Here is a 24,552-nt window from a genome sequence, read left to right as displayed (position 1 = left end):
GAGTTCGATTATATCAAGTCACACGTATTAAAACTAAAAAGCAGATAACAAAGACTCACTTGCATTGGCCGGGAAACGGACCCGAGTCTCCCGCGTGGCAGGCGAGAATTCTACCACTGAACCACCAATGCTTCTCTTTCAGGGCTAGTCTAGAAGCCCTAGCTGCCGAACTCAGCATACAAAAGTTTTCAGCATAGCCAGAACACAAGTTTTGAAATGTTGAGTTTCATGAAATCAAGTAACACAAATCAAAACAAGAAATCAGAAAAAAGTAGCTGACCAGGCTGTATCCAAAATGACTGCCTCGTGGAGCATTTTACCAAGTTGTTATAAAGGAGCAGCCTCTCCTGCATTGGCCGGGAATCAAACCCAGGTCTCTCGTGAGGCAGGAGTGAATTCTACCATTGAACATCAATACTTGCTGCAAGGGCTTGTCAAGAAGCCCTACCTGCCACGTTCACCATATGTGCTTAGTATATGGATTCTGTACAAATCATGTTTTGAAATGTTGAGTTTGATTAAATCAAGTCACACGTATCAAAACTAAAAAGCAGATAACAAAGACTCATTTGCATTGGCCGGGAATCGGACCCTGGTCTCCCGCGTGGCAGGCGAGAATTCTACCACTGAACCACCAATGCTTCTCTTTCAGGGCTAGTCTAGAAGCCCTAGCTGCCGAACTCAGCATACAACATTTTTCAGCATAGCCAGAACACAAGTTTTGAAATGTTGAGTTTCATGAAATCAAGTAACACAAATCAAAACAAGAAATCAGAAAAAAAGTAGCTGACGAGGCTGTATCCAAAATGACTGCCTCGTGGAGCATTTTTACAAGGTTGTCATAAAGTAGCAGCCTCTCCTGCATTGGCCGGGAATCAAACCCAGGTCTCCTATGAGGCAGGAGTGAATTCTACCATTGAACATCAATACTTGCCTGCAAGTTAGTATATGGATTCTGTACAAATCATGTTTTGAAATGTTGAGTTTGATTAAATCAAGTCACACGTATCAAAACTAAAAAGCAGATAACAAAGACTCATTTGCATTGGCCGGGAATCGGACCCGGGTCTCCCGCGTGGCAGGCGAGAATTCTACCACTGAACCACCAATGCTTCTCTTTCGGGGCTAGTCTAGAAGCCCTAGCTGCCGAACTCAGCATAAAACATTTTTGAGCATAGCCAGAAAACAATTTTTGAAATGTTGAGTTTCATGAAATCAAGTCACACAAATCAAAACAAGAAATCAGAAAAAAGTAGCTGACTAGGCTGTATCAAAAATGACCGCCTCGTGGAGCATTTTTACAAGCTTGTCATAAAGGAGCAGCCTCTCCTGCATTGGCCGGGAATCAAACCCAGGTCTCCCGTGAGGCAGGAGTGAATTCTACCATTGAACATCAATACTTGCCTGCAAGGGCTTGTCAAGAAGCTCTACCTGCCACACTCACCATATGTGCTTAGTATATGGATTCTGTACAAATCATGTTTTGAAATGTTGAGTTTGATTAAATCAAGTCACACGTATTAAAACTATAAAGCAGATAAGCAAGACTCCCTTGCATTGGCCGGGAATCGGACCCGGGTCTCCCGCGTGGCAGGCGAGAATTCTACCACTGAACCACCAATGCTTGTCATTGAAAGTTAGTCTAGAAGCCCTAGCTGCCGAAATCACCATACAACATTTTTAAGCATAGCCAGAACACAAGTTTGAAATGTTGAGTTTCATGAAATCAAGTCACACATATCAAAACAGGAAGCAGATAAAAAGCTGATGACCACACCTAATCCAATGTGACTGCATCGTGGAGCATTCTAACAAGATTGTCAAGAAGGAGCATCAAACCCAGGTTTCGCGTGAGGCAGGAGTGAATTCTAACTTTAAACATCAATGCTTGCCTGCAAGGGCTTGTCAAGAAGCCCTACCTGCCAAGCTCACCATATGTGCTTAGTACATGGATTCTGTACAAATCATGTTTTGAAATGTTCAGTTTGATTAAATCAAGTCACACGCATCAAAACTAAAAAGCAGATAACAAAGACTCACTTGCATTGGCTGGGAAACGGACCCAGGTCTCCCGCGTGGCAGGGGACAATTCTACCACTGAACCACCAATGCTTCTCTTTCAGGACTAGTCTAGAAGCCCTAGCTGCCGAACTCAGCATACAAAATTTTTCAGCATAGCCAGAACACAAGTTTTGAAATGTTGAGTTTCATGAAATCAAGTAACACAAATCAAAACAAGAAAACAGAAAAAAAGTAGCTGACGAGGCTGTATCCAAAATGACTGCCTCGTGGAGCATTTTTACAAGGTTGTCATAAAGTAGCAGCCTCTCCTGCATTGGCCGGGAATCAAACCCAGGTCTCCTATGAGGCAGGAGTGAATTCTACCATTGAACATCAATACTTGCCTGCAAGGGCTTGTCAAGGAGCCCTACCTGCCAAGCTCACCATATCTGCTTAGTATATGGATTCTGTACAAATCATGTTTTGAAATGTTGAGTTTGATTAAATCAAGTCACATGTATCAAAACTAAAAACCAGATAACAAAGACTCATTTGCATTGGCCGGGAATCGGACCCGGGTCTCCCGCGTGGCAGGCCAGAATTCTACCACTGAACCACCAATGCTTCTCTTTCGGGGCTAGTCTAGAAGCCCTAGCTGCCGAACTCAGCATAAAACATTTTTGAGCATAGCCAGAAAACAATTTTTGAAATGTTGAGTTTCATGAAATCAAGTCACACAAATCAAAACAAGAAATCAGAAAAAAGTAGCTGACTAGGCTGTTTAAGAAATGACCGCCTCGTGGAGCATTTTTACAAGGTTGTCATAAAGGAGCAGCCTCTCCTGCATTGGCCGGGAATCAAACCCAGGTCTCCCGTGAGGCAGGAGTGAATTTTACCATTGAACATCAATACTTGCCTGCAAGGGCTTGTCAAGAAGCTCTACCTGCCACACTCACCATATGTGCTTAGTATATGGATTCTGTACAAATCATGTTTTGAAATGTTGAGTTTGATTAAATCAAGTCACACGTATTAAAACTATAAAGCAGATAAGCAAGACTCCCTTGCATTGGCCGGGAATCGGACCCGGGTCTCCCGCGTGGCAGGCGAGAATTCTACCACTGAACCACCAATGCTTGTCATTGAAAGTTAGTCTAGAAGCCCTAGCTGCCGAAATCACCATACAACATTTTTAAGCATAGCCAGAACACAAGTTTGAAATGTTGAGTTTCATGAAATCAAGTCACACATATCAAAACAGGAAGCAGATAAAAAGCAGATGACCACATCTAATCCAATGTGACTGCATCGTGGAGCATTCTAACAAGATTGTCAAGAAGGAGCATCAAACCCAGGTTTCGCGTGAGGCAGGAGTGAATTCTAACTTTAAACATCAATGCTTGCCTGCAAGGGCTTGTCAAGAAGCCCTACCTGCCAAGCTCACCATATGTGCTTAGTACATGGATTCTGTACAAATCATGTTTTGAAATGTTCAGTTTGATTAAATCAAGTCACACGCATCAAAACTAAAAAGCAGATAACACAGACTCACTTGCATTGGCTGGGAAACGGACCCAGGTCTCCCGCGTGGCAGGGGACAATTCTACCACTGAACCACCAATGCTTCTCTTTCAGGGCTAGTCTAGAAGCCCTAGCTGCCGAACTCAGCATACAACATTTTTCAGCATAGCCAGAACACAAGTTTGAAATGTTGAGTTTCATGAAATCAAGTCACACAAATCAAAACAAGAAATCAGAAAAGAAGTAGCTGACCAGGCTGTATCCAAAATGACTGCCTCGTGGAGCATTTTTACAAGGTTGTCATAAAGGAGCAGCCTCTCCTGCATTTGCCGGGAATCAAACCCAGGACTCTCGTGAGGCAGGAGTGAATTCTACCATTGAACATCAATACTTGCCTGCAAGGGCTTGTCAAGAAGCCTTACCTGCCACACTCACCATATGTGCTTAGTATATGGATTCTGTACAAATCATGTTTTGAAATGTTGAGTTTTATTAAATCAAGTCACACGTATCAAAACTAAAAAGCAGATAACAAAGACTCATTTGCATTGGACGGGAATCGGACCCGGGTCTCCCGCGTGGCAGGCGAGAATTCTACCACTGAAACACCAATGCTTCTCTTTCAAGGCTAGTCTAGAAGCCCTAGCTGCCGAACTCAGCATAAAACATTTTTGAGCATAGCCAGAGACAATTTTTGAAATGTTGAGTTTCATAAAATCAAGTCACACAAATCAAAACAAGAAATCAGAAAAAAGTAGCTGACTAGGCTGTATCAAAAATGACCGCCTCGTGGAGCATTTTTACAAGCTTGTCATAAAGGAGCAGCCTCTCCTGCATTAGCCGGGAATCAAACCCAGGTCTCCCGTGAGGCAGGAGTGAATTCTACCATTGAACATCAATACTTGCCTGCAAGGGCTTGTCAAGAACCTCTACCTTAAATCAAGTCACACGTATTAAAACTATAAAGCAGATAACAAAGACTCCCTTGCATTGGCCGGGAATCGGACCCGGGTCTCCCGCGTGGCAGGCGAGAATTCTACCACTGAACCACCAATGCTTATCATTGAGGGTTAGTCTAGAAGCCCTAGCTGCCGAAATCACCATACAACATTTTTAAGCATAGCCAGAACACAAGGTTTGAAATGTTGAGTTTCATGAAATCAAGTCACACATATCAAAACAGGAAGCAGATAAAAAGCAGATGACCACACCTAATCCAATGTGACTGCATCGTGGAGCATTTTTACAAGGTTGTCATAAAGGAGCAGCCTCTCCTGCATTGGGCGGGAATCAAACCCAGGACTCTCGTGAGGCAGGAGTGAATTTTACCATTGAACATCAATACTTGCCTGCAAGGGCTTGTCAAGAAGCTCTACCTGCCACACTCACCATATGTGCTTAGTATATGGATTCTGTACAAATCATGTTTTGAAATGTTGAGTTTGATTAAATCAAGTCACACGTATTAAAACTATAAAGCAGATAAGCAAGACTCCCTTGCATTGGCCGGGAATCGGACCCAGGTCTCCCGCGTGGCAGGCGAGAATTCTACCACTGAACCACCAATGCTTGTCATTGACAGTTAGTCTAGAAGCCCTAGCTGCCGAAATCACCATACAACATTTTTAAGCATAGCCAGAACACAAGTTTGAAATGTTGAGTTTCATGAAATCAAGTCACACATATCAAAACAGGAAGCAGATAAAAAGCAGATGACCACACCTAATCCAATGTGACTGCATCGTGGAGCATTCTAACAAGATTGTCAAGAAGGAGCATCAAACCCAGGTTTCGCGTGAGGCAGGAGTGAATTCTAACTTTAAACATCAATGCTTGCCTGCAAGGGCTTGTCAAGAAGCCCTACCTGCCAAGCTCACCATATGTGCTTAGTACATGGATTCTGTACAAATCATGTTTTGAAATGTTCAGTTTGATTAAATCAAGTCACACATATCAAAACAGGAAGCAGATAAAAAGCAGATGACCACACCTAATCCAATGTGACTGCATCGTGGAGCATTCTAACAAGATTGTCAAGAAGGAGCATCATCTCTTGAATTGGCCGGGAATCAAACCCAGGTCTCTCGTGAGGCAGGAGTGAATTCTACCATTGAAAATCAATACTTGCCTGCAAGGGCTTGTCAAGAAGCTCTACCTGCCACACTCACCATATGTGCTTAGTATATGGATTCTGTACAAATCATGTTGAGTTTGATTAAATCAAGTCACACGTATCAAAACTACAAAGCAGATAACAAAGACTCATTTGCATTGGCAGGGAATCGGACCCGGGTCTCCCGCGTGGCAGGCGAGAATTCTACCACTGAACCACCAATGCTTCTCTTTCAGGGCTAGTCTAGAAGCCCTAGCTGCCGAATTCAGCATAACACATTTTTGAGCATAGCCAGAACACAATTTTTGAAATGTTGAGTTTCATGAAATCAAGTCACACAAATCAAAACAAGAAATCAGAAAAAAGTAGCTGACCAGGCTGTATCAAAAATGACTGCCTCTTGGAGCATTTTTACAAGGTTGTCATAAAGGAGCAACCTCTCCTGCATTGGCCGGGAATCAAACCCAGGTCTCCCGTGAGGCAGGAGTGAATTCTACCATTGAACATCAATACTTGCCTGCAAGGGCTTGTCAAGAAGCCTTACCTGCCACGTTAAACATATGTGCTTAGTATATGGATTCTGTACAAATCATGTTTTGAAATGTTGAGTTTGATTAAATCAAGTCACACGTATCAAAACTAAAAAGCAGATAACAAAGACTCACTTGCAATGGCCGGGAATCGGACCCGGGTCTCCCGCGTGGCAGGCGAGAATTCTACCACTGAACCACCAATGCTTGTCATTCAGGGTTAGTCTAGAAGCCCTAGGTGCCCAAATAACCATACAACGTTTTTAAGCGTAGCCAGAACACACGTTTTGAAATGTTGAGTTTCATGAAATCAAGTCACACATATCAAAACAGGAAGCAGATAAAAAAAGCAGATGATCCAATGTGACTGCGTCGTGGAGCATTCTAACAAGATTGTCAAGAAGGAGCATCATCTCCTGCATTGGCCGGGAATCAAACCCAGGTCTCTCGTGAGGCAGGAGTGAATTCTACCATTGAACATCAATACTTGCCTGCAAGGGCTTGTCAAGAAGCTCTACCTGCCACACTCACCATATGTGCTTAGTATATGGATTCTGTACAAATCATGTTGAGTTTGATTAAATCAAGTCACACGTATCAAAACTACAAAGCAGATAACAAAGACTCATTTGCATTGGCTGGGAATCGGACCCGGGTCTCCCGCGTGGCAGGCGAGAATTCAACCACTGAATCACCAATGCTTCTCTTTCAGGGCTAGTCTAGAAGCCCTAGCTGCCGAATTCAGCATAACACATTTTTGAGCATAGCCAGAACACAATTTTTGAAATGTTGAGTTTCATGAAATCAAGTCACACAAATCAAAACAAGAAATCAGAAAAAAGTAGCTGACCAGGCTGTATCAAAAATGACTGCCTCTTGGAGCATTTTTACGAGGTTGTCATAAAGGAGCAACCTCTCCTGCATTGGCCGGGAATCAAACCCAGGTCTCCTGTGAGGCAGGAGTGAATTCTACCATTGAACATCAATACTTGCCTGCAAGGGCTTGTCAAGAAGCCCTACCTGCCACACTCACCATATGTGCTTAGTATATGGATTATGTACAAATCATGTTTTGAAATGTTGAGTTTGATTAAATCAAGTCACACGTATCAAAACTATAAAGCAGATAACAAAGACTCACTTGCATTGGCCGGGAATCGGACCCGGGTCTCCCGCGTGGCAGGCGAGAATTCTACCACTGAACCACCAATGCTTGTTGTTGAGGGTTAGTCTAGAAGCCGTAGCTGCCGAAATCACCATACAACGTTTTTAAGCGTAGCCAGAACACAAGTTTTGAAATGTTGAGTTTCATGAAATCAAGTCACACGTATTAAAACTAAAAAGCAGATAACAAAGACTCACTTGCATTGGCCGGGAAACGGACCCGGGTCTCCCGCGTGGCAGGCGAGAATTCTACCACTGAACCACCAATGCTTCTATTTCAGGGCTAGTCTAGAAGCCCTAGCTGCCGAACTCAGCATACAAAATTTTTCAGCATAGCCAGAACACAAGTTTTGAAATGTTGAGTTTGATTAAATCAAGTCAAACAAATCAAAACAAGAAATCAGAAAAAAGTAGCTGACCAGGCTGTATCCAAAATGACTGCCTCGTGGAGCATTTTACCAAGTTGTCATAAAGGAGCAGCCTCTCCTGCATTGGCCGGGAATCAAACCCAGGTCTCTCGTGAGGCAGGAGTGAATTCTACCATTGAACATCAATGCTTGCCTGCAAGGGCTTGTCAAGAAGCCCTACCTGCCACGTTCACCATATGTGCTTAGTATATGGATTCTGTACAAATCATGTTTTGAAATGTTGAGTTTGATTAAATCAAGTCACACGTATCAAAACTAAAAAGCAGATAACAAAGACTCATTTGCATTGGCCGGGAATCGGACCCGGGTCTCCCGCGTGGCAGGCGAGAATTCTACCACTGAACCACCAATGCTTCTCTTTCAGGACTAGTCTAGAAGCCCTAGCTGCCGAACTCAGCATACAAAATTTTTCAGCATAGCCAGAACACAAGTTTTGAAATGTTGAGTTTCATGAAATCAAGTAACACAAATCAAAACAAGAAAACAGAAAAAAAGTAGCTGACGAGGCTGTATCCAAAATGACTGCCTCGTGGAGCATTTTTACAAGGTTGTCATAAAGTAGCAGCCTCTCCTGCATTGGCCGGGAATCAAACCCAGGTCTCCTATGAGGCAGGAGTGAATTCTACCATTGAACATCAATACTTGCCTGCAAGGGCTTGTCAAGGAGCCCTACCTGCCAAGCTCACCATATCTGCTTAGTATATGGATTCTGTACAAATCATGTTTTGAAATGTTGAGTTTGATTAAATCAAGTCACATGTATCAAAACTAAAAACCAGATAACAAAGACTCATTTGCATTGGCCGGGAATCGGACCCGGGTCTCCCGCGTGGCAGGCCAGAATTCTACCACTGAACCACCAATGCTTCTCTTTCGGGGCTAGTCTAGAAGCCCTAGCTGCCGAACTCAGCATAAAACATTTTTGAGCATAGCCAGAAAACAATTTTTGAAATGTTGAGTTTCATGAAATCAAGTCACACAAATCAAAACAAGAAATCAGAAAAAAGTAGCTGACTAGGCTGTTTAAGAAATGACCGCCTCGTGGAGCATTTTTACAAGGTTGTCATAAAGGAGCAGCCTCTCCTGCATTGGCCGGGAATCAAACCCAGGTCTCCCGTGAGGCAGGAGTGAATTTTACCATTGAACATCAATACTTGCCTGCAAGGGCTTGTCAAGAAGCTCTACCTGCCACACTCACCATATGTGCTTAGTATATGGATTCTGTACAAATCATGTTTTGAAATGTTGAGTTTGATTAAATCAAGTCACACGTATTAAAACTATAAAGCAGATAAGCAAGACTCCCTTGCATTGGCCGGGAATCGGACCCGGGTCTCCCGCGTGGCAGGCGAGAATTCTACCACTGAACCACCAATGCTTGTCATTGAAAGTTAGTCTAGAAGCCCTAGCTGCCGAAATCACCATACAACATTTTTAAGCATAGCCAGAACACAAGTTTGAAATGTTGAGTTTCATGAAATCAAGTCACACATATCAAAACAGGAAGCAGATAAAAAGCAGATGACCACATCTAATCCAATGTGACTGCATCGTGGAGCATTCTAACAAGATTGTCAAGAAGGAGCATCAAACCCAGGTTTCGCGTGAGGCAGGAGTGAATTCTAACTTTAAACATCAATGCTTGCCTGCAAGGGCTTGTCAAGAAGCCCTACCTGCCAAGCTCACCATATGTGCTTAGTACATGGATTCTGTACAAATCATGTTTTGAAATGTTCAGTTTGATTAAATCAAGTCACACGCATCAAAACTAAAAAGCAGATAACACAGACTCACTTGCATTGGCTGGGAAACGGACCCAGGTCTCCCGCGTGGCAGGGGACAATTCTACCACTGAACCACCAATGCTTCTCTTTCAGGGCTAGTCTAGAAGCCCTAGCTGCCGAACTCAGCATACAACATTTTTCAGCATAGCCAGAACACAAGTTTGAAATGTTGAGTTTCATGAAATCAAGTCACACAAATCAAAACAAGAAATCAGAAAAGAAGTAGCTGACCAGGCTGTATCCAAAATGACTGCCTCGTGGAGCATTTTTACAAGGTTGTCATAAAGGAGCAGCCTCTCCTGCATTTGCCGGGAATCAAACCCAGGACTCTCGTGAGGCAGGAGTGAATTCTACCATTGAACATCAATACTTGCCTGCAAGGGCTTGTCAAGAAGCCTTACCTGCCACACTCACCATATGTGCTTAGTATATGGATTCTGTACAAATCATGTTTTGAAATGTTGAGTTTTATTAAATCAAGTCACACGTATCAAAACTAAAAAGCAGATAACAAAGACTCATTTGCATTGGACGGGAATCGGACCCGGGTCTCCCGCGTGGCAGGCGAGAATTCTACCACTGAAACACCAATGCTTCTCTTTCAAGGCTAGTCTAGAAGCCCTAGCTGCCGAACTCAGCATAAAACATTTTTGAGCATAGCCAGAGACAATTTTTGAAATGTTGAGTTTCATAAAATCAAGTCACACAAATCAAAACAAGAAATCAGAAAAAAGTAGCTGACTAGGCTGTATCAAAAATGACCGCCTCGTGGAGCATTTTTACAAGCTTGTCATAAAGGAGCAGCCTCTCCTGCATTAGCCGGGAATCAAACCCAGGTCTCCCGTGAGGCAGGAGTGAATTCTACCATTGAACATCAATACTTGCCTGCAAGGGCTTGTCAAGAACCTCTACCTTAAATCAAGTCACACGTATTAAAACTATAAAGCAGATAACAAAGACTCCCTTGCATTGGCCGGGAATCGGACCCGGGTCTCCCGCGTGGCAGGCGAGAATTCTACCACTGAACCACCAATGCTTATCATTGAGGGTTAGTCTAGAAGCCCTAGCTGCCGAAATCACCATACAACATTTTTAAGCATAGCCAGAACACAAGGTTTGAAATGTTGAGTTTCATGAAATCAAGTCACACATATCAAAACAGGAAGCAGATAAAAAGCAGATGACCACACCTAATCCAATGTGACTGCATCGTGGAGCATTTTTACAAGGTTGTCATAAAGGAGCAGCCTCTCCTGCATTGGGCGGGAATCAAACCCAGGACTCTCGTGAGGCAGGAGTGAATTTTACCATTGAACATCAATACTTGCCTGCAAGGGCTTGTCAAGAAGCTCTACCTGCCACACTCACCATATGTGCTTAGTATATGGATTCTGTACAAATCATGTTTTGAAATGTTGAGTTTGATTAAATCAAGTCACACGTATTAAAACTATAAAGCAGATAAGCAAGACTCCCTTGCATTGGCCGGGAATCGGACCCAGGTCTCCCGCGTGGCAGGCGAGAATTCTACCACTGAACCACCAATGCTTGTCATTGACAGTTAGTCTAGAAGCCCTAGCTGCCGAAATCACCATACAACATTTTTAAGCATAGCCAGAACACAAGTTTGAAATGTTGAGTTTCATGAAATCAAGTCACACATATCAAAACAGGAAGCAGATAAAAAGCAGATGACCACACCTAATCCAATGTGACTGCATCGTGGAGCATTCTAACAAGATTGTCAAGAAGGAGCATCAAACCCAGGTTTCGCGTGAGGCAGGAGTGAATTCTAACTTTAAACATCAATGCTTGCCTGCAAGGGCTTGTCAAGAAGCCCTACCTGCCAAGCTCACCATATGTGCTTAGTACATGGATTCTGTACAAATCATGTTTTGAAATGTTCAGTTTGATTAAATCAAGTCACACATATCAAAACAGGAAGCAGATAAAAAGCAGATGACCACACCTAATCCAATGTGACTGCATCGTGGAGCATTCTAACAAGATTGTCAAGAAGGAGCATCATCTCTTGAATTGGCCGGGAATCAAACCCAGGTCTCTCGTGAGGCAGGAGTGAATTCTACCATTGAAAATCAATACTTGCCTGCAAGGGCTTGTCAAGAAGCTCTACCTGCCACACTCACCATATGTGCTTAGTATATGGATTCTGTACAAATCATGTTGAGTTTGATTAAATCAAGTCACACGTATCAAAACTACAAAGCAGATAACAAAGACTCATTTGCATTGGCAGGGAATCGGACCCGGGTCTCCCGCGTGGCAGGCGAGAATTCTACCACTGAACCACCAATGCTTCTCTTTCAGGGCTAGTCTAGAAGCCCTAGCTGCCGAATTCAGCATAACACATTTTTGAGCATAGCCAGAACACAATTTTTGAAATGTTGAGTTTCATGAAATCAAGTCACACAAATCAAAACAAGAAATCAGAAAAAAGTAGCTGACCAGGCTGTATCAAAAATGACTGCCTCTTGGAGCATTTTTACAAGGTTGTCATAAAGGAGCAACCTCTCCTGCATTGGCCGGGAATCAAACCCAGGTCTCCCGTGAGGCAGGAGTGAATTCTACCATTGAACATCAATACTTGCCTGCAAGGGCTTGTCAAGAAGCTCTACCTGCCACACTCACCATATGTGCTTAGTATATGGATTCTGTACAAATCATGTTTTGAAATGTTGAGTTTGATTAAATCAAGTCACACGTATCAAAACTATAAAGCAGATAACAAAGACTCCCTTGCATTGGCCGGGGATCGGACCCGGGTCTCCCGCGTGGCAGGCGAGAATTCTACCATTGAACCACCAATGCTTGTTGTTCAGGTTTAGTATAGAAGCCCTAGGTGCCGAAATCACCATACAACGTTTTTAAGCGTAGCCAGAACACAAGTTTTGAAATGTTGAGTTTCATGAAATCAAGTCACACATATCAAAACAGGAAGCAGATAAAAAGCAGATGACCACACTTAATCCAATGTGACTGAATCGTGGAGCATTCTAACAAGATTGTCAAGAAGGAGCATCCTCTCTTGAATTGGCTGCGAATCAAATCCAGGTTTCGCGTGAGGCAGGAGTGAATTCTACCATTGAACATCAATGCTTGCCTGCAAGGGCTTGTCAAGAAGCCCTACCTGCCAAGCTCACCATATGTGCTTAGTACATGGATTCTGTACAAATCATGTTTTAAAATGTCGAGTTCGATTATATCAAGTCACACGTATTAAAACTAAAAAGCAGATAACAAAGACTCACTTGCATTGGCCGGGAAACGGACCCGAGTCTCCCGCGTGGCAGGCGAGAATTCTACCACTGAACCACCAATGCTTCTCTTTCAGGGCTAGTCTAGAAGCCCTAGCTGCCGAACTCAGCATACAAAAGTTTTCAGCATAGCCAGAACACAAGTTTTGAAATGTTGAGTTTCATGAAATCAAGTAACACAAATCAAAACAAGAAATCAGAAAAAAGTAGCTGACCAGGCTGTATCCAAAATGACTGCCTCGTGGAGCATTTTACCAAGTTGTTATAAAGGAGCAGCCTCTCCTGCATTGGCCGGGAATCAAACCCAGGTCTCTCGTGAGGCAGGAGTGAATTCTACCATTGAACATCAATACTTGCTGCAAGGGCTTGTCAAGAAGCCCTACCTGCCACGTTCACCATATGTGCTTAGTATATGGATTCTGTACAAATCATGTTTTGAAATGTTGAGTTTGATTAAATCAAGTCACACGTATCAAAACTAAAAAGCAGATAACAAAGACTCATTTGCATTGGCCGGGAATCGGACCCTGGTCTCCCGCGTGGCAGGCGAGAATTCTACCACTGAACCACCAATGCTTCTCTTTCAGGGCTAGTCTAGAAGCCCTAGCTGCCGAACTCAGCATACAACATTTTTCAGCATAGCCAGAACACAAGTTTTGAAATGTTGAGTTTCATGAAATCAAGTAACACAAATCAAAACAAGAAATCAGAAAAAAAGTAGCTGACGAGGCTGTATCCAAAATGACTGCCTCGTGGAGCATTTTTACAAGGTTGTCATAAAGTAGCAGCCTCTCCTGCATTGGCCGGGAATCAAACCCAGGTCTCCTATGAGGCAGGAGTGAATTCTACCATTGAACATCAATACTTGCCTGCAAGTTAGTATATGGATTCTGTACAAATCATGTTTTGAAATGTTGAGTTTGATTAAATCAAGTCACACGTATCAAAACTAAAAAGCAGATAACAAAGACTCATTTGCATTGGCCGGGAATCGGACCCGGGTCTCCCGCGTGGCAGGCGAGAATTCTACCACTGAACCACCAATGCTTCTCTTTCGGGGCTAGTCTAGAAGCCCTAGCTGCCGAACTCAGCATAAAACATTTTTGAGCATAGCCAGAAAACAATTTTTGAAATGTTGAGTTTCATGAAATCAAGTCACACAAATCAAAACAAGAAATCAGAAAAAAGTAGCTGACTAGGCTGTATCAAAAATGACCGCCTCGTGGAGCATTTTTACAAGCTTGTCATAAAGGAGCAGCCTCTCCTGCATTGGCCGGGAATCAAACCCAGGTCTCCCGTGAGGCAGGAGTGAATTCTACCATTGAACATCAATACTTGCCTGCAAGGGCTTGTCAAGAAGCTCTACCTGCCACACTCACCATATGTGCTTAGTATATGGATTCTGTACAAATCATGTTTTGAAATGTTGAGTTTGATTAAATCAAGTCACACGTATTAAAACTATAAAGCAGATAAGCAAGACTCCCTTGCATTGGCCGGGAATCGGACCCGGGTCTCCCGCGTGGCAGGCGAGAATTCTACCACTGAACCACCAATGCTTGTCATTAAGTTAGTCTAGAAGCCCTAGCTGCCGAAATCACCATACAACATTTTTAAGCATAGCCAGAACACAAGTTTGAAATGTTGAGTTTCATGAAATCAAGTCACACATATCAAAACAGGAAGCAGATAAAAAGCTGATGACCACACCTAATCCAATGTGACTGCATCGTGGAGCATTCTAACAAGATTGTCAAGAAGGAGCATCAAACCCAGGTTTCGCGTGAGGCAGGAGTGAATTCTAACTTTAAACATCAATGCTTGCCTGCAAGGGCTTGTCAAGAAGCCCTACCTGCCAAGCTCACCATATGTGCTTAGTACATGGATTCTGTACAAATCATGTTTTGAAATGTTCAGTTTGATTAAATCAAGTCACACGCATCAAAACTAAAAAGCAGATAACAAAGACTCACTTGCATTGGCTGGGAAACGGACCCAGGTCTCCCGCGTGGCAGGGGACAATTCTACCACTGAACCACCAATGCTTCTCTTTCAGGACTAGTCTAGAAGCCCTAGCTGCCGAACTCAGCATACAAAATTTTTCAGCATAGCCAGAACACAAGTTTTGAAATGTTGAGTTTCATGAAATCAAGTAACACAAATCAAAACAAGAAAACAGAAAAAAAGTAGCTGACGAGGCTGTATCCAAAATGACTGCCTCGTGGAGCATTTTTACAAGGTTGTCATAAAGTAGCAGCCTCTCCTGCATTGGCCGGGAATCAAACCCAGGTCTCCTATGAGGCAGGAGTGAATTCTACCATTGAACATCAATACTTGCCTGCAAGGGCTTGTCAAGGAGCCCTACCTGCCAAGCTCACCATATCTGCTTAGTATATGGATTCTGTACAAATCATGTTTTGAAATGTTGAGTTTGATTAAATCAAGTCACATGTATCAAAACTAAAAACCAGATAACAAAGACTCATTTGCATTGGCCGGGAATCGGACCCGGGTCTCCCGCGTGGCAGGCCAGAATTCTACCACTGAACCACCAATGCTTCTCTTTCGGGGCTAGTCTAGAAGCCCTAGCTGCCGAACTCAGCATAAAACATTTTTGAGCATAGCCAGAAAACAATTTTTGAAATGTTGAGTTTCATGAAATCAAGTCACACAAATCAAAACAAGAAATCAGAAAAAAGTAGCTGACTAGGCTGTTTAAGAAATGACCGCCTCGTGGAGCATTTTTACAAGGTTGTCATAAAGGAGCAGCCTCTCCTGCATTGGCCGGGAATCAAACCCAGGTCTCCCGTGAGGCAGGAGTGAATTTTACCATTGAACATCAATACTTGCCTGCAAGGGCTTGTCAAGAAGCTCTACCTGCCACACTCACCATATGTGCTTAGTATATGGATTCTGTACAAATCATGTTTTGAAATGTTGAGTTTGATTAAATCAAGTCACACGTATTAAAACTATAAAGCAGATAAGCAAGACTCCCTTGCATTGGCCGGGAATCGGACCCGGGTCTCCCGCGTGGCAGGCGAGAATTCTACCACTGAACCACCAATGCTTGTCATTGAAAGTTAGTCTAGAAGCCCTAGCTGCCGAAATCACCATACAACATTTTTAAGCATAGCCAGAACACAAGTTTGAAATGTTGAGTTTCATGAAATCAAGTCACACATATCAAAACAGGAAGCAGATAAAAAGCAGATGACCACATCTAATCCAATGTGACTGCATCGTGGAGCATTCTAACAAGATTGTCAAGAAGGAGCATCAAACCCAGGTTTCGCGTGAGGCAGGAGTGAATTCTAACTTTAAACATCAATGCTTGCCTGCAAGGGCTTGTCAAGAAGCCCTACCTGCCAAGCTCACCATATGTGCTTAGTACATGGATTCTGTACAAATCATGTTTTGAAATGTTCAGTTTGATTAAATCAAGTCACACGCATCAAAACTAAAAAGCAGATAACACAGACTCACTTGCATTGGCTGGGAAACGGACCCAGGTCTCCCGCGTGGCAGGGGACAATTCTACCACTGAACCACCAATGCTTCTCTTTCAGGGCTAGTCTAGAAGCCCTAGCTGCCGAACTCAGCATACAACATTTTTCAGCATAGCCAGAACACAAGTTTGAAATGTTGAGTTTCATGAAATCAAGTCACACAAATCAAAACAAGAAATCAGAAAAGAAGTAGCTGACCAGGCTGTATCCAAAATGACTGCCTCGTGGAGCATTTTTACAAGGTTGTCATAAAGGAGCAGCCTCTCCTGCATTTGCCGGGAATCAAACCCAGGACTCTCGTGAGGCAGGAGTGAATTCTACCATTGAACATCAATACTTGCCTGCAAGGGCTTGTCAAGAAGCCTTACCTGCCACACTCACCATATGTGCTTAGTATATGGATTCTGTACAAATCATGTTTTGAAATGTTGAGTTTTATTAAATCAAGTCACACGTATCAAAACTAAAAAGCAGATAACAAAGACTCATTTGCATTGGACGGGAATCGGACCCGGGTCTCCCGCGTGGCAGGCGAGAATTCTACCACTGAAACACCAATGCTTCTCTTTCAAGGCTAGTCTAGAAGCCCTAGCTGCCGAACTCAGCATAAAACATTTTTGAGCATAGCCAGAGACAATTTTTGAAATGTTGAGTTTCATAAAATCAAGTCACACAAATCAAAACAAGAAATCAGAAAAAAGTAGCTGACTAGGCTGTATCAAAAATGACCGCCTCGTGGAGCATTTTTACAAGCTTGTCATAAAGGAGCAGCCTCTCCTGCATTAGCCGGGAATCAAACCCAGGTCTCCCGTGAGGCAGGAGTGAATTCTACCATTGAACATCAATACTTGCCTGCAAGGGCTTGTCAAGAACCTCTACCTTAAATCAAGTCACACGTATTAAAACTATAAAGCAGATAACAAAGACTCCCTTGCATTGGCCGGGAATCGGACCCGGGTCTCCCGCGTGGCAGGCGAGAATTCTACCACTGAACCACCAATGCTTATCATTGAGGGTTAGTCTAGAAGCCCTAGCTGCCGAAATCACCATACAACATTTTTAAGCATAGCCAGAACACAAGGTTTGAAATGTTGAGTTTCATGAAATCAAGTCACACATATCAAAACAGGAAGCAGATAAAAAGCAGATGACCACACCTAATCCAATGTGACTGCATCGTGGAGCATTTTTACAAGGTTGTCATAAAGGAGCAGCCTCTCCTGCATTGGGCGGGAATCAAACCCAGGACTCTCGTGAGGCAGGAGTGAATTTTACCATTGAACATCAATACTTGCCTGCAAGGGCTTGTCAAGAAGCTCTACCTGCCACACTCACCATATGTGCTTAGTATATGGATTCTGTACAAATCATGTTTTGAAATGTTGAGTTTGATTAAATCAAGTCACACGTATTAAAACTATAAAGCAGATAAGCAAGACTCCCTTGCATTGGCCGGGAATCGGACCCAGGTCTCCCGCGTGGCAGGCGAGAATTCTACCACTGAACCACCAATGCTTGTCATTGACAGTTAGTCTAGAAGCCCTAGCTGCCGAAATCACCATACAACATTTTTAAGCATAGCCAGAACACAAGTTTGAAATGTTGAGTTTCATGAAATCAAGTCACACATATCAAAACAGGAAGCAGATAAAAAGCAGATGACCACACCTAATCCAATGTGACTGCATCGTGGAGCATTCTAACAAGATTGTCAAGAAGGAGCATCAAACCCAGGTTTCGCGTGAGGCAGGAGTGAATTCTAACTTTAAACATCAATGCTTGCCTGCAAGGGCTTGTCAAGAAGCCCTACCTGCCAAGCTCACCATATGTGCTTAGTACATGGATTCTGTACAAATCATGTTTTGAAATGTTCAGTTTGATTAAATCAAGTCACACATATCAAAACAGGAAGCAGATAAAAAGCAGATGACCACACCTAATCCAATGTGACTGCATCGTGGAGCATTCTAACAAGATTGTCAAGAAGGAGCATCATCTCTTGAATTGGCCGGGAATCAAACCCAGGTCTCTCGTGAGGCAGGAGTGAATTCTACCATTGAAAATCAATACTTGCCTGCAAGGGCTTGTCAAGAAGCTCTACCTGCCACACTCACCATATGTGCTTAGTATATGGATTCTGTACAAATCATGTTGAGTTTGATTAAATCAAGTCACACGTATCAAAACTACAAAGCAGATAACAAAGACTCATTTGCATTGGCAGGGAATCGGACCCGGGTCTCCCGCGTGGCAGGCGAGAATTCTACCACTGAACCACCAATGCTTCTCTTTCAGGGCTAGTCTAGAAGCCCTAGCTGCCGAATTCAGCATAACACATTTTTGAGCATAGCCAGAACACAATTTTTGAAATGTTGAGTTTCATGAAATCAAGTCACACAAATCAAAACAAGAAATCAGAAAAAAGTAGCTGACCAGGCTGTATCAAAAATGACTGCCTCTTGGAGCATTTTTACAAGGTTGTCATAAAGGAGCAACCTCTCCTGCATTGGCCGGGAATCAAACCCAGGTCTCCCGTGAGGCAGGAGTGAATTCTACCATTGAACATCAATACTTGCCTGCAAGGGCTTGTCAAGAAGCTCTACCTGCCACACTCACCATATGTGCTTAGTATATGGATTCTGTACAAATCATGTTTTGAAATGTTGAGTTTGATTAAATCAAGTCACACGTATCAAAACTATAAAGCAGATAACAAAGACTCCCTTGCATTGGCCGGGGATCGGACCCGGGTCTCCCGCGTGGCAGGCGAGAATTCTACCATTGAACCACCAATGCTTGTTGTTCAGGTTTAGTCTAGAAGCCCTAGGTGCCGAAATCACCATACAACGTTTTTAAGCGTAGCCAGAACACAAGTTTTGAAATGTTGAGTTTCATGAAATCAAGTCACACATATCAAAACAGGAAGCAGATAAAAAGCAGATGACCACACTTAATCCAATGTGACTGAATCGTGGAGCATTCTAACAAGATTGTCAAGAAGGAGCATCCTCTCTTGAATTGGCTGCGAATCAAATCCAGGTTTCGCGTGAGGCAGGAGTGAATTCTACCATTGAACATCAATGCTTGCCTGCAAGGGCTTGTCAAGAAGCCCTACCTGCCAAGCTCACCATATGTGCTTAGTACATGGATTCTGTACAAATCATGTTTTAAAATGTCGAGTTCGATTATATCAAGTCACACGTATTAAAACTAAAAAGCAGATAACAAAGACTCACTTGCATTGGCCGGGAAACGGACCCGAGTCTCCCGCGTGGCAGGCGAGAATTCTACCACTGAACCACCAATGCTTCTCTTTCAGGGCTAGTCTAGAAGCCCTAGCTGCCGAACTCAGCATACAAAAGTTTTCAGCATAGCCAGAACACAAGTTTTGAAATGTTGAGTTTCATGAAATCAAGTAACACAAATCAAAACAAGAAATCAGAAAAAAGTAGCTGACCAGGCTGTATCCAAAATGACTGCCTCGTGGAGCATTTTACCAAGTTGTTATAAAGGAGCAGCCTCTCCTGCATTGGCCGGGAATCAAACCCAGGTCTCTCGTGAGGCAGGAGTGAATTCTACCATTGAACATCAATACTTGCTGCAAGGGCTTGTCAAGAAGCCCTACCTGCCACGTTCACCATATGTGCTTAGTATATGGATTCTGTACAAATCATGTTTTGAAATGTTGAGTTTGATTAAATCAAGTCACACGTATCAAAACTAAAAAGCAGATAACAAAGACTCATTTGCATTGGCCGGGAATCGGACCCTGGTCTCCCGCGTGGCAGGCGAGAATTCTACCACTGAACCACCAATGCTTCTCTTTCAGGGCTAGTCTAGAAGCCCTAGCTGCCGAACTCAGCATACAACATTTTTCAGCATAGCCAGAACACAAGTTTTGAAATGTTGAGTTTCATGAAATCAAGTAACACAAATCAAAACAAGAAATCAGAAAAAAAGTAGCTGACGAGGCTGTATCCAAAATGACTGCCTCGTGGAGCATTTTTACAAGGTTGTCATAAAGTAGCAGCCTCTCCTGCATTGGCCGGGAATCAAACCCAGGTCTCCTATGAGGCAGGAGTGAATTCTACCATTGAACATCAATACTTGCCTGCAAGTTAGTATATGGATTCTGTACAAATCATGTTTTGAAATGTTGAGTTTGATTAAATCAAGTCACACGTATCAAAACTAAAAAGCAGATAACAAAGACTCATTTGCATTGGCCGGGAATCGGACCCGGGTCTCCCGCGTGGCAGGCGAGAATTCTACCACTGAACCACCAATGCTTCTCTTTCGGGGCTAGTCTAGAAGCCCTAGCTGCCGAACTCAGCATAAAACATTTTTGAGCATAGCCAGAAAACAATTTTTGAAATGTTGAGTTTCATGAAATCAAGTCACACAAATCAAAACAAGAAATCAGAAAAAAGTAGCTGACTAGGCTGTATCAAAAATGACCGCCTCGTGGAGCATTTTTACAAGCTTGTCATAAAGGAGCAGCCTCTCCTGCATTGGCCGGGAATCAAACCCAGGTCTCCCGTGAGGCAGGAGTGAATTCTACCATTGAACATCAATACTTGCCTGCAAGGGCTTGTCAAGAAGCTCTACCTGCCACACTCACCATATGTGCTTAGTATATGGATTCTGTACAAATCATGTTTTGAAATGTTGAGTTTGATTAAATCAAGTCACACGTATTAAAACTATAAAGCAGATAAGCAAGACTCCCTTGCATTGGCCGGGAATCGGACCCGGGTCTCCCGCGTGGCAGGCGAGAATTCTACCACTGAACCACCAATGCTTGTCATTGAAAGTTAGTCTAGAAGCCCTAGCTGCCGAAATCACCATACAACATTTTTAAGCATAGCCAGAACACAAGTTTGAAATGTTGAGTTTCATGAAATCAAGTCACACATATCAAAACAGGAAGCAGATAAAAAGCTGATGACCACACCTAATCCAATGTGACTGCATCGTGGAGCATTCTAACAAGATTGTCAAGAAGGAGCATCAAACCCAGGTTTCGCGTGAGGCAGGAGTGAATTCTAACTTTAAACATCAATGCTTGCCTGCAAGGGCTTGTCAAGAAGCCCTACCTGCCAAGCTCACCATATGTGCTTAGTACATGGATTCTGTACAAATCATGTTTTGAAATGTTCAGTTTGATTAAATCAAGTCACACGCATCAAAACTAAAAAGCAGATAACAAAGACTCACTTGCATTGGCTGGGAAACGGACCCAGGTCTCCCGCGTGGCAGGGGACAATTCTACCACTGAACCACCAATGCTTCTCTTTCAGGGCTAGTCTAGAAGCCCTAGCTGCCGAACTCAGCATACAACATTTTTCAGCATAGCCAGAACACAAGTTTGAAATGTTGAGTTTCATGAAATCAAGTCACACAAATCAATACAAGAAATCAGAAAAGAAGTAGCTGACCAGGCTGTATCCAAAATGACTGCCTCGTGGAGCATTTTTACAAGGTTGTCATAAAGGAGCAGCCTCTCCTGCATTGGCCGGGAATCAAACCCAGGACTCTCGTGAGGCAGGAGTGAATTCTACCATTGAACATCAATACTTGCCTGCAAGGGCTTGTCAAGAAGCCTTACCTGCCACGCTAAACATATGTGCTTAGTATATGGATTCTGTACAAATCATGTTTTGAAATGTTGAGTTTGATTAAATCAAGTCACACGTATCAAAACTAAAAAGCAGATAACAAAGACTCACTTGCATTGGCCGGGAATCGGACCCGGGTCTCCCGCGTGGCAGGCGAGAATTCTACCACTGAACCACCAATGCTTGTCATTCAGGGTTAGTCTAGAAGCCCTAGGTGCCGAAATCACCATACAACGTTTTTAAGCGTAGCCAGAACACACGTTTTGAAATGTTGAGTTTCATGAAATCAAGTCACACATATCAAAACAGGAAGCAGATAAAAAAGCAGATGACCACACTTAATCCAATGTGACTGCATCGTGGAGCATTCTAACAAGATTGTCAAGAAGGAGCATCATCTCTTGAATTGGCCGGGAATCAAACCCAGGTCTCTCGTGAGGCAGGAGTGAATTCTACCATTGAAAATCAATACTTGCCTGCAAGGGCTTGTCAAGAAGCTCTACCTGCCACACTCACCATATGTGCTTAGTATATGGATTCTGTACAAATCATGTTGAGTTTGATTAAATCAAGTCACACGTATCAAAACTACAAAGCAGATAACAAAGACTCATTTGCATTGGCCGGGAATCGGACCCGGGTCTCCCGCGTGGCAGGCGAGAATTCTACCACTGAACCACCAATGCTTCTCTTTCAGGGCTAGTCTAGAAGCCCTAGCTGCCGAATTCAGCATAACACATTTTTGAGCATAGCCAGAACACAATTTTTGAAATGTTGAGTTTCATGAAATCAAGTCACACAAATCAAAACAAGAAATCAGAAAAAAGTAGCTGACCAGGCTGTATCAAAAATGACTGCCTCTTGGAGCATTTTTACAAGGTTGTCATAAAGGAGCAACCTCTCCTGCATTGGCCGGGAATCAAACCCAGGTCTCCCGTGAGGCAGGAGTGAATTCTACCATTGAACATCAATACTTGCCTGCAAGGGCTTGTCAAGAAGCCCTACCTGCCACACTCACCATATGTGCTTAGTATATGGATTCTGTACAAATCATGTTTTGAAATGTTGAGTTTGATTAAATCAAGTCACACGTATCAAAACTATAAAGCAGATAACAAAGACTCCCTTGCATTGGCCGGGAATCGGACCCGGGTCTCCCGCGTGGCAGGTGAGAATTCTACCACTGAACCACCAATGCTTGTTGTTCAGGTTTAGTCTAGAAGCCCTAGCTGCCGAAATCACCATACAACGTTTTTAAGCGTAGCCAGAACACAAGTTTTGAAATGTTGAGTTTCATGAAATCAAGTCACACATATCAAAACAGGAAGCAGATAAAAAGCAGATGACCACACTTAATCCAATGTGACTGAATCGTGGAGCATTCTAACAAGATTGTCAAGAAGGAGCATCCTCTCTTGAATTGGCTGCGAATCAAATCCAGGTTTCGCGTGAGGCAGGAGTGAGTTCTACCATTGAACATCAATGCTTGCCTGCAAGGGCTTGTCAAGAAGCCCTACCTGCCAAGCTCACCATATGTGCTTAGTACATGGATTCTGTACAAATCATGTTTTAAAATGTCGAGTTCGATTATATCAAGTCACACGTATTAAAACTAAAAAGCAGATAACAAAGACTCACTTGCATTGGCTGGGAAACGGACCCGAGTCTCCCGCGTGGCAGGCGAGAATTCTACCACTGAACCACCAATGCTTCTCTTTCAGGGCTAGTCTAGAAGCCCTAGCTGCCGAACTCAGCATACAAAATTTTTCAGCATAGCCAGAACACAAGTTTGAAATGTTGAGTTTCATGAAATCAAGTCACACAAATCAAAACAAGAAATCAGAAAAGAAGTAGCTGACCAGGCTGTATCCAAAATGACTGCCTCGTGGAGCATTTTTACAAGGTTGTCATAAAGGAGCAGCCTCTCCTGCATTGGCCGGGAATCAAACCCAGGACTCTCGTGAGGCAGGAGTGAATTCTACCATTGAACATCAATACTTGCCTGCAAGGGCTTGTCAAGAAGCCTTACCTGCCACGCTAAACATATGTGCTTAGTATATGGATTCTGTACAAATCATGTTTTGAAATGTTGAGTTTGATTAAATCAAGTCACACGTATCAAAACTAAAAAGCAGATAACAAAGACTCATTTGCATTGGCCGGGAATCGGACCCGGGTCTCCCGCGTGGCAGGCGAGAATTCTACCACTGAACCACCAATGCTTGTCATTCAGGGTTAGTCTAGAAGCCCTAGGTGCCGAAATCACCATACAACGTTTTTAAGCGTAGCCAGAACACACGTTTTGAAATGTTGAGTTTCATGAAATCAAGTCACACATATCAAAACAGGAAGCAGATAAAAAAGCAGATGACCACACTTAATCCAATGTGACTGCATCGTGGAGCATTCTAACAAGATTGTCAAGAAGGAGCATCATCTCTTGAATTGGCCGGGAATCAAACCCAGGTCTCTCGTGAGGCAGGAGTGAATTCTACCATTGAAAATCAATACTTGCCTGCAAGGGCTTGTCAAGAAGCTCTACCTGCCACACTCACCATATGTGCTTAGTATATGGATTCTGTACAAATCATGTTGAGTTTGATTAAATC

The 24,552-nt window shown here is 43.1% G+C and overlaps 34 non-coding genes across 34 annotated transcripts; all 34 read right to left on the bottom strand.

The window, feature by feature from the left end:
- Positions 1–570: 570 nt before the first annotated feature.
- Positions 571–641, bottom strand: trnag-gcc (transfer RNA glycine (anticodon GCC)). Its single transcript has one exon. It is a non-coding gene; the product is annotated as a tRNA-Gly (tRNA).
- A 400-nt stretch (positions 642–1,041) lies between these two features.
- Positions 1,042–1,112, bottom strand: trnag-gcc (transfer RNA glycine (anticodon GCC)). Its single transcript has one exon. It is a non-coding gene; the product is annotated as a tRNA-Gly (tRNA).
- Positions 1,113–1,553: 441 nt separating this feature from the next.
- trnag-gcc (transfer RNA glycine (anticodon GCC)) lies at positions 1,554–1,624 on the bottom strand. The gene has a single exon. It is a non-coding gene; the product is annotated as a tRNA-Gly (tRNA).
- Positions 1,625–2,554: 930 nt separating this feature from the next.
- Positions 2,555–2,625, bottom strand: trnag-gcc (transfer RNA glycine (anticodon GCC)). The gene has a single exon. It is a non-coding gene; the product is annotated as a tRNA-Gly (tRNA).
- Positions 2,626–3,066: 441 nt separating this feature from the next.
- trnag-gcc (transfer RNA glycine (anticodon GCC)) lies at positions 3,067–3,137 on the bottom strand. The gene has a single exon. It is a non-coding gene; the product is annotated as a tRNA-Gly (tRNA).
- Positions 3,138–4,508: 1,371 nt separating this feature from the next.
- trnag-gcc (transfer RNA glycine (anticodon GCC)) lies at positions 4,509–4,579 on the bottom strand. The gene has a single exon. It is a non-coding gene; the product is annotated as a tRNA-Gly (tRNA).
- A 441-nt stretch (positions 4,580–5,020) lies between these two features.
- trnag-gcc (transfer RNA glycine (anticodon GCC)) lies at positions 5,021–5,091 on the bottom strand. The gene has a single exon. It is a non-coding gene; the product is annotated as a tRNA-Gly (tRNA).
- Positions 5,092–5,789: 698 nt separating this feature from the next.
- Positions 5,790–5,860, bottom strand: trnag-gcc (transfer RNA glycine (anticodon GCC)). The gene has a single exon. It is a non-coding gene; the product is annotated as a tRNA-Gly (tRNA).
- Positions 5,861–6,301: 441 nt separating this feature from the next.
- On the bottom strand, positions 6,302–6,372 carry trnag-gcc (transfer RNA glycine (anticodon GCC)). Its single transcript has one exon. It is a non-coding gene; the product is annotated as a tRNA-Gly (tRNA).
- A 935-nt stretch (positions 6,373–7,307) lies between these two features.
- trnag-gcc (transfer RNA glycine (anticodon GCC)) lies at positions 7,308–7,378 on the bottom strand. Its single transcript has one exon. It is a non-coding gene; the product is annotated as a tRNA-Gly (tRNA).
- Positions 7,379–7,528: 150 nt separating this feature from the next.
- Positions 7,529–7,599, bottom strand: trnag-gcc (transfer RNA glycine (anticodon GCC)). Its single transcript has one exon. It is a non-coding gene; the product is annotated as a tRNA-Gly (tRNA).
- A 440-nt stretch (positions 7,600–8,039) lies between these two features.
- trnag-gcc (transfer RNA glycine (anticodon GCC)) lies at positions 8,040–8,110 on the bottom strand. The gene has a single exon. It is a non-coding gene; the product is annotated as a tRNA-Gly (tRNA).
- Positions 8,111–8,552: 442 nt separating this feature from the next.
- trnag-gcc (transfer RNA glycine (anticodon GCC)) lies at positions 8,553–8,623 on the bottom strand. The gene has a single exon. It is a non-coding gene; the product is annotated as a tRNA-Gly (tRNA).
- Positions 8,624–9,064: 441 nt separating this feature from the next.
- On the bottom strand, positions 9,065–9,135 carry trnag-gcc (transfer RNA glycine (anticodon GCC)). The gene has a single exon. It is a non-coding gene; the product is annotated as a tRNA-Gly (tRNA).
- Positions 9,136–10,506: 1,371 nt separating this feature from the next.
- trnag-gcc (transfer RNA glycine (anticodon GCC)) lies at positions 10,507–10,577 on the bottom strand. Its single transcript has one exon. It is a non-coding gene; the product is annotated as a tRNA-Gly (tRNA).
- A 441-nt stretch (positions 10,578–11,018) lies between these two features.
- On the bottom strand, positions 11,019–11,089 carry trnag-gcc (transfer RNA glycine (anticodon GCC)). Its single transcript has one exon. It is a non-coding gene; the product is annotated as a tRNA-Gly (tRNA).
- A 698-nt stretch (positions 11,090–11,787) lies between these two features.
- trnag-gcc (transfer RNA glycine (anticodon GCC)) lies at positions 11,788–11,858 on the bottom strand. The gene has a single exon. It is a non-coding gene; the product is annotated as a tRNA-Gly (tRNA).
- Positions 11,859–12,299: 441 nt separating this feature from the next.
- On the bottom strand, positions 12,300–12,370 carry trnag-gcc (transfer RNA glycine (anticodon GCC)). Its single transcript has one exon. It is a non-coding gene; the product is annotated as a tRNA-Gly (tRNA).
- Positions 12,371–13,321: 951 nt separating this feature from the next.
- Positions 13,322–13,392, bottom strand: trnag-gcc (transfer RNA glycine (anticodon GCC)). The gene has a single exon. It is a non-coding gene; the product is annotated as a tRNA-Gly (tRNA).
- Positions 13,393–13,792: 400 nt separating this feature from the next.
- trnag-gcc (transfer RNA glycine (anticodon GCC)) lies at positions 13,793–13,863 on the bottom strand. Its single transcript has one exon. It is a non-coding gene; the product is annotated as a tRNA-Gly (tRNA).
- A 441-nt stretch (positions 13,864–14,304) lies between these two features.
- trnag-gcc (transfer RNA glycine (anticodon GCC)) lies at positions 14,305–14,375 on the bottom strand. Its single transcript has one exon. It is a non-coding gene; the product is annotated as a tRNA-Gly (tRNA).
- A 928-nt stretch (positions 14,376–15,303) lies between these two features.
- Positions 15,304–15,374, bottom strand: trnag-gcc (transfer RNA glycine (anticodon GCC)). The gene has a single exon. It is a non-coding gene; the product is annotated as a tRNA-Gly (tRNA).
- Positions 15,375–15,815: 441 nt separating this feature from the next.
- On the bottom strand, positions 15,816–15,886 carry trnag-gcc (transfer RNA glycine (anticodon GCC)). Its single transcript has one exon. It is a non-coding gene; the product is annotated as a tRNA-Gly (tRNA).
- Positions 15,887–17,257: 1,371 nt separating this feature from the next.
- On the bottom strand, positions 17,258–17,328 carry trnag-gcc (transfer RNA glycine (anticodon GCC)). Its single transcript has one exon. It is a non-coding gene; the product is annotated as a tRNA-Gly (tRNA).
- A 441-nt stretch (positions 17,329–17,769) lies between these two features.
- Positions 17,770–17,840, bottom strand: trnag-gcc (transfer RNA glycine (anticodon GCC)). The gene has a single exon. It is a non-coding gene; the product is annotated as a tRNA-Gly (tRNA).
- Positions 17,841–18,538: 698 nt separating this feature from the next.
- trnag-gcc (transfer RNA glycine (anticodon GCC)) lies at positions 18,539–18,609 on the bottom strand. The gene has a single exon. It is a non-coding gene; the product is annotated as a tRNA-Gly (tRNA).
- Positions 18,610–19,050: 441 nt separating this feature from the next.
- Positions 19,051–19,121, bottom strand: trnag-gcc (transfer RNA glycine (anticodon GCC)). Its single transcript has one exon. It is a non-coding gene; the product is annotated as a tRNA-Gly (tRNA).
- A 951-nt stretch (positions 19,122–20,072) lies between these two features.
- On the bottom strand, positions 20,073–20,143 carry trnag-gcc (transfer RNA glycine (anticodon GCC)). The gene has a single exon. It is a non-coding gene; the product is annotated as a tRNA-Gly (tRNA).
- Positions 20,144–20,543: 400 nt separating this feature from the next.
- On the bottom strand, positions 20,544–20,614 carry trnag-gcc (transfer RNA glycine (anticodon GCC)). Its single transcript has one exon. It is a non-coding gene; the product is annotated as a tRNA-Gly (tRNA).
- A 441-nt stretch (positions 20,615–21,055) lies between these two features.
- Positions 21,056–21,126, bottom strand: trnag-gcc (transfer RNA glycine (anticodon GCC)). Its single transcript has one exon. It is a non-coding gene; the product is annotated as a tRNA-Gly (tRNA).
- Positions 21,127–22,055: 929 nt separating this feature from the next.
- On the bottom strand, positions 22,056–22,126 carry trnag-gcc (transfer RNA glycine (anticodon GCC)). The gene has a single exon. It is a non-coding gene; the product is annotated as a tRNA-Gly (tRNA).
- Positions 22,127–22,558: 432 nt separating this feature from the next.
- On the bottom strand, positions 22,559–22,629 carry trnag-gcc (transfer RNA glycine (anticodon GCC)). The gene has a single exon. It is a non-coding gene; the product is annotated as a tRNA-Gly (tRNA).
- Positions 22,630–23,070: 441 nt separating this feature from the next.
- On the bottom strand, positions 23,071–23,141 carry trnag-gcc (transfer RNA glycine (anticodon GCC)). The gene has a single exon. It is a non-coding gene; the product is annotated as a tRNA-Gly (tRNA).
- Positions 23,142–24,094: 953 nt separating this feature from the next.
- Positions 24,095–24,165, bottom strand: trnag-gcc (transfer RNA glycine (anticodon GCC)). The gene has a single exon. It is a non-coding gene; the product is annotated as a tRNA-Gly (tRNA).
- Positions 24,166–24,552: the final 387 nt, after the last annotated feature.

Source organism: Paramisgurnus dabryanus, chromosome 18, assembly GCF_030506205.2.
Source record: "Paramisgurnus dabryanus chromosome 18, PD_genome_1.1, whole genome shotgun sequence".
Lineage (NCBI taxonomy): Eukaryota > Metazoa > Chordata > Actinopteri > Cypriniformes > Cobitidae > Paramisgurnus > Paramisgurnus dabryanus.
Note: the sequence above shows the minus strand (reverse complement) of the source record. Positions and strands in the feature narration are given on the sequence as shown.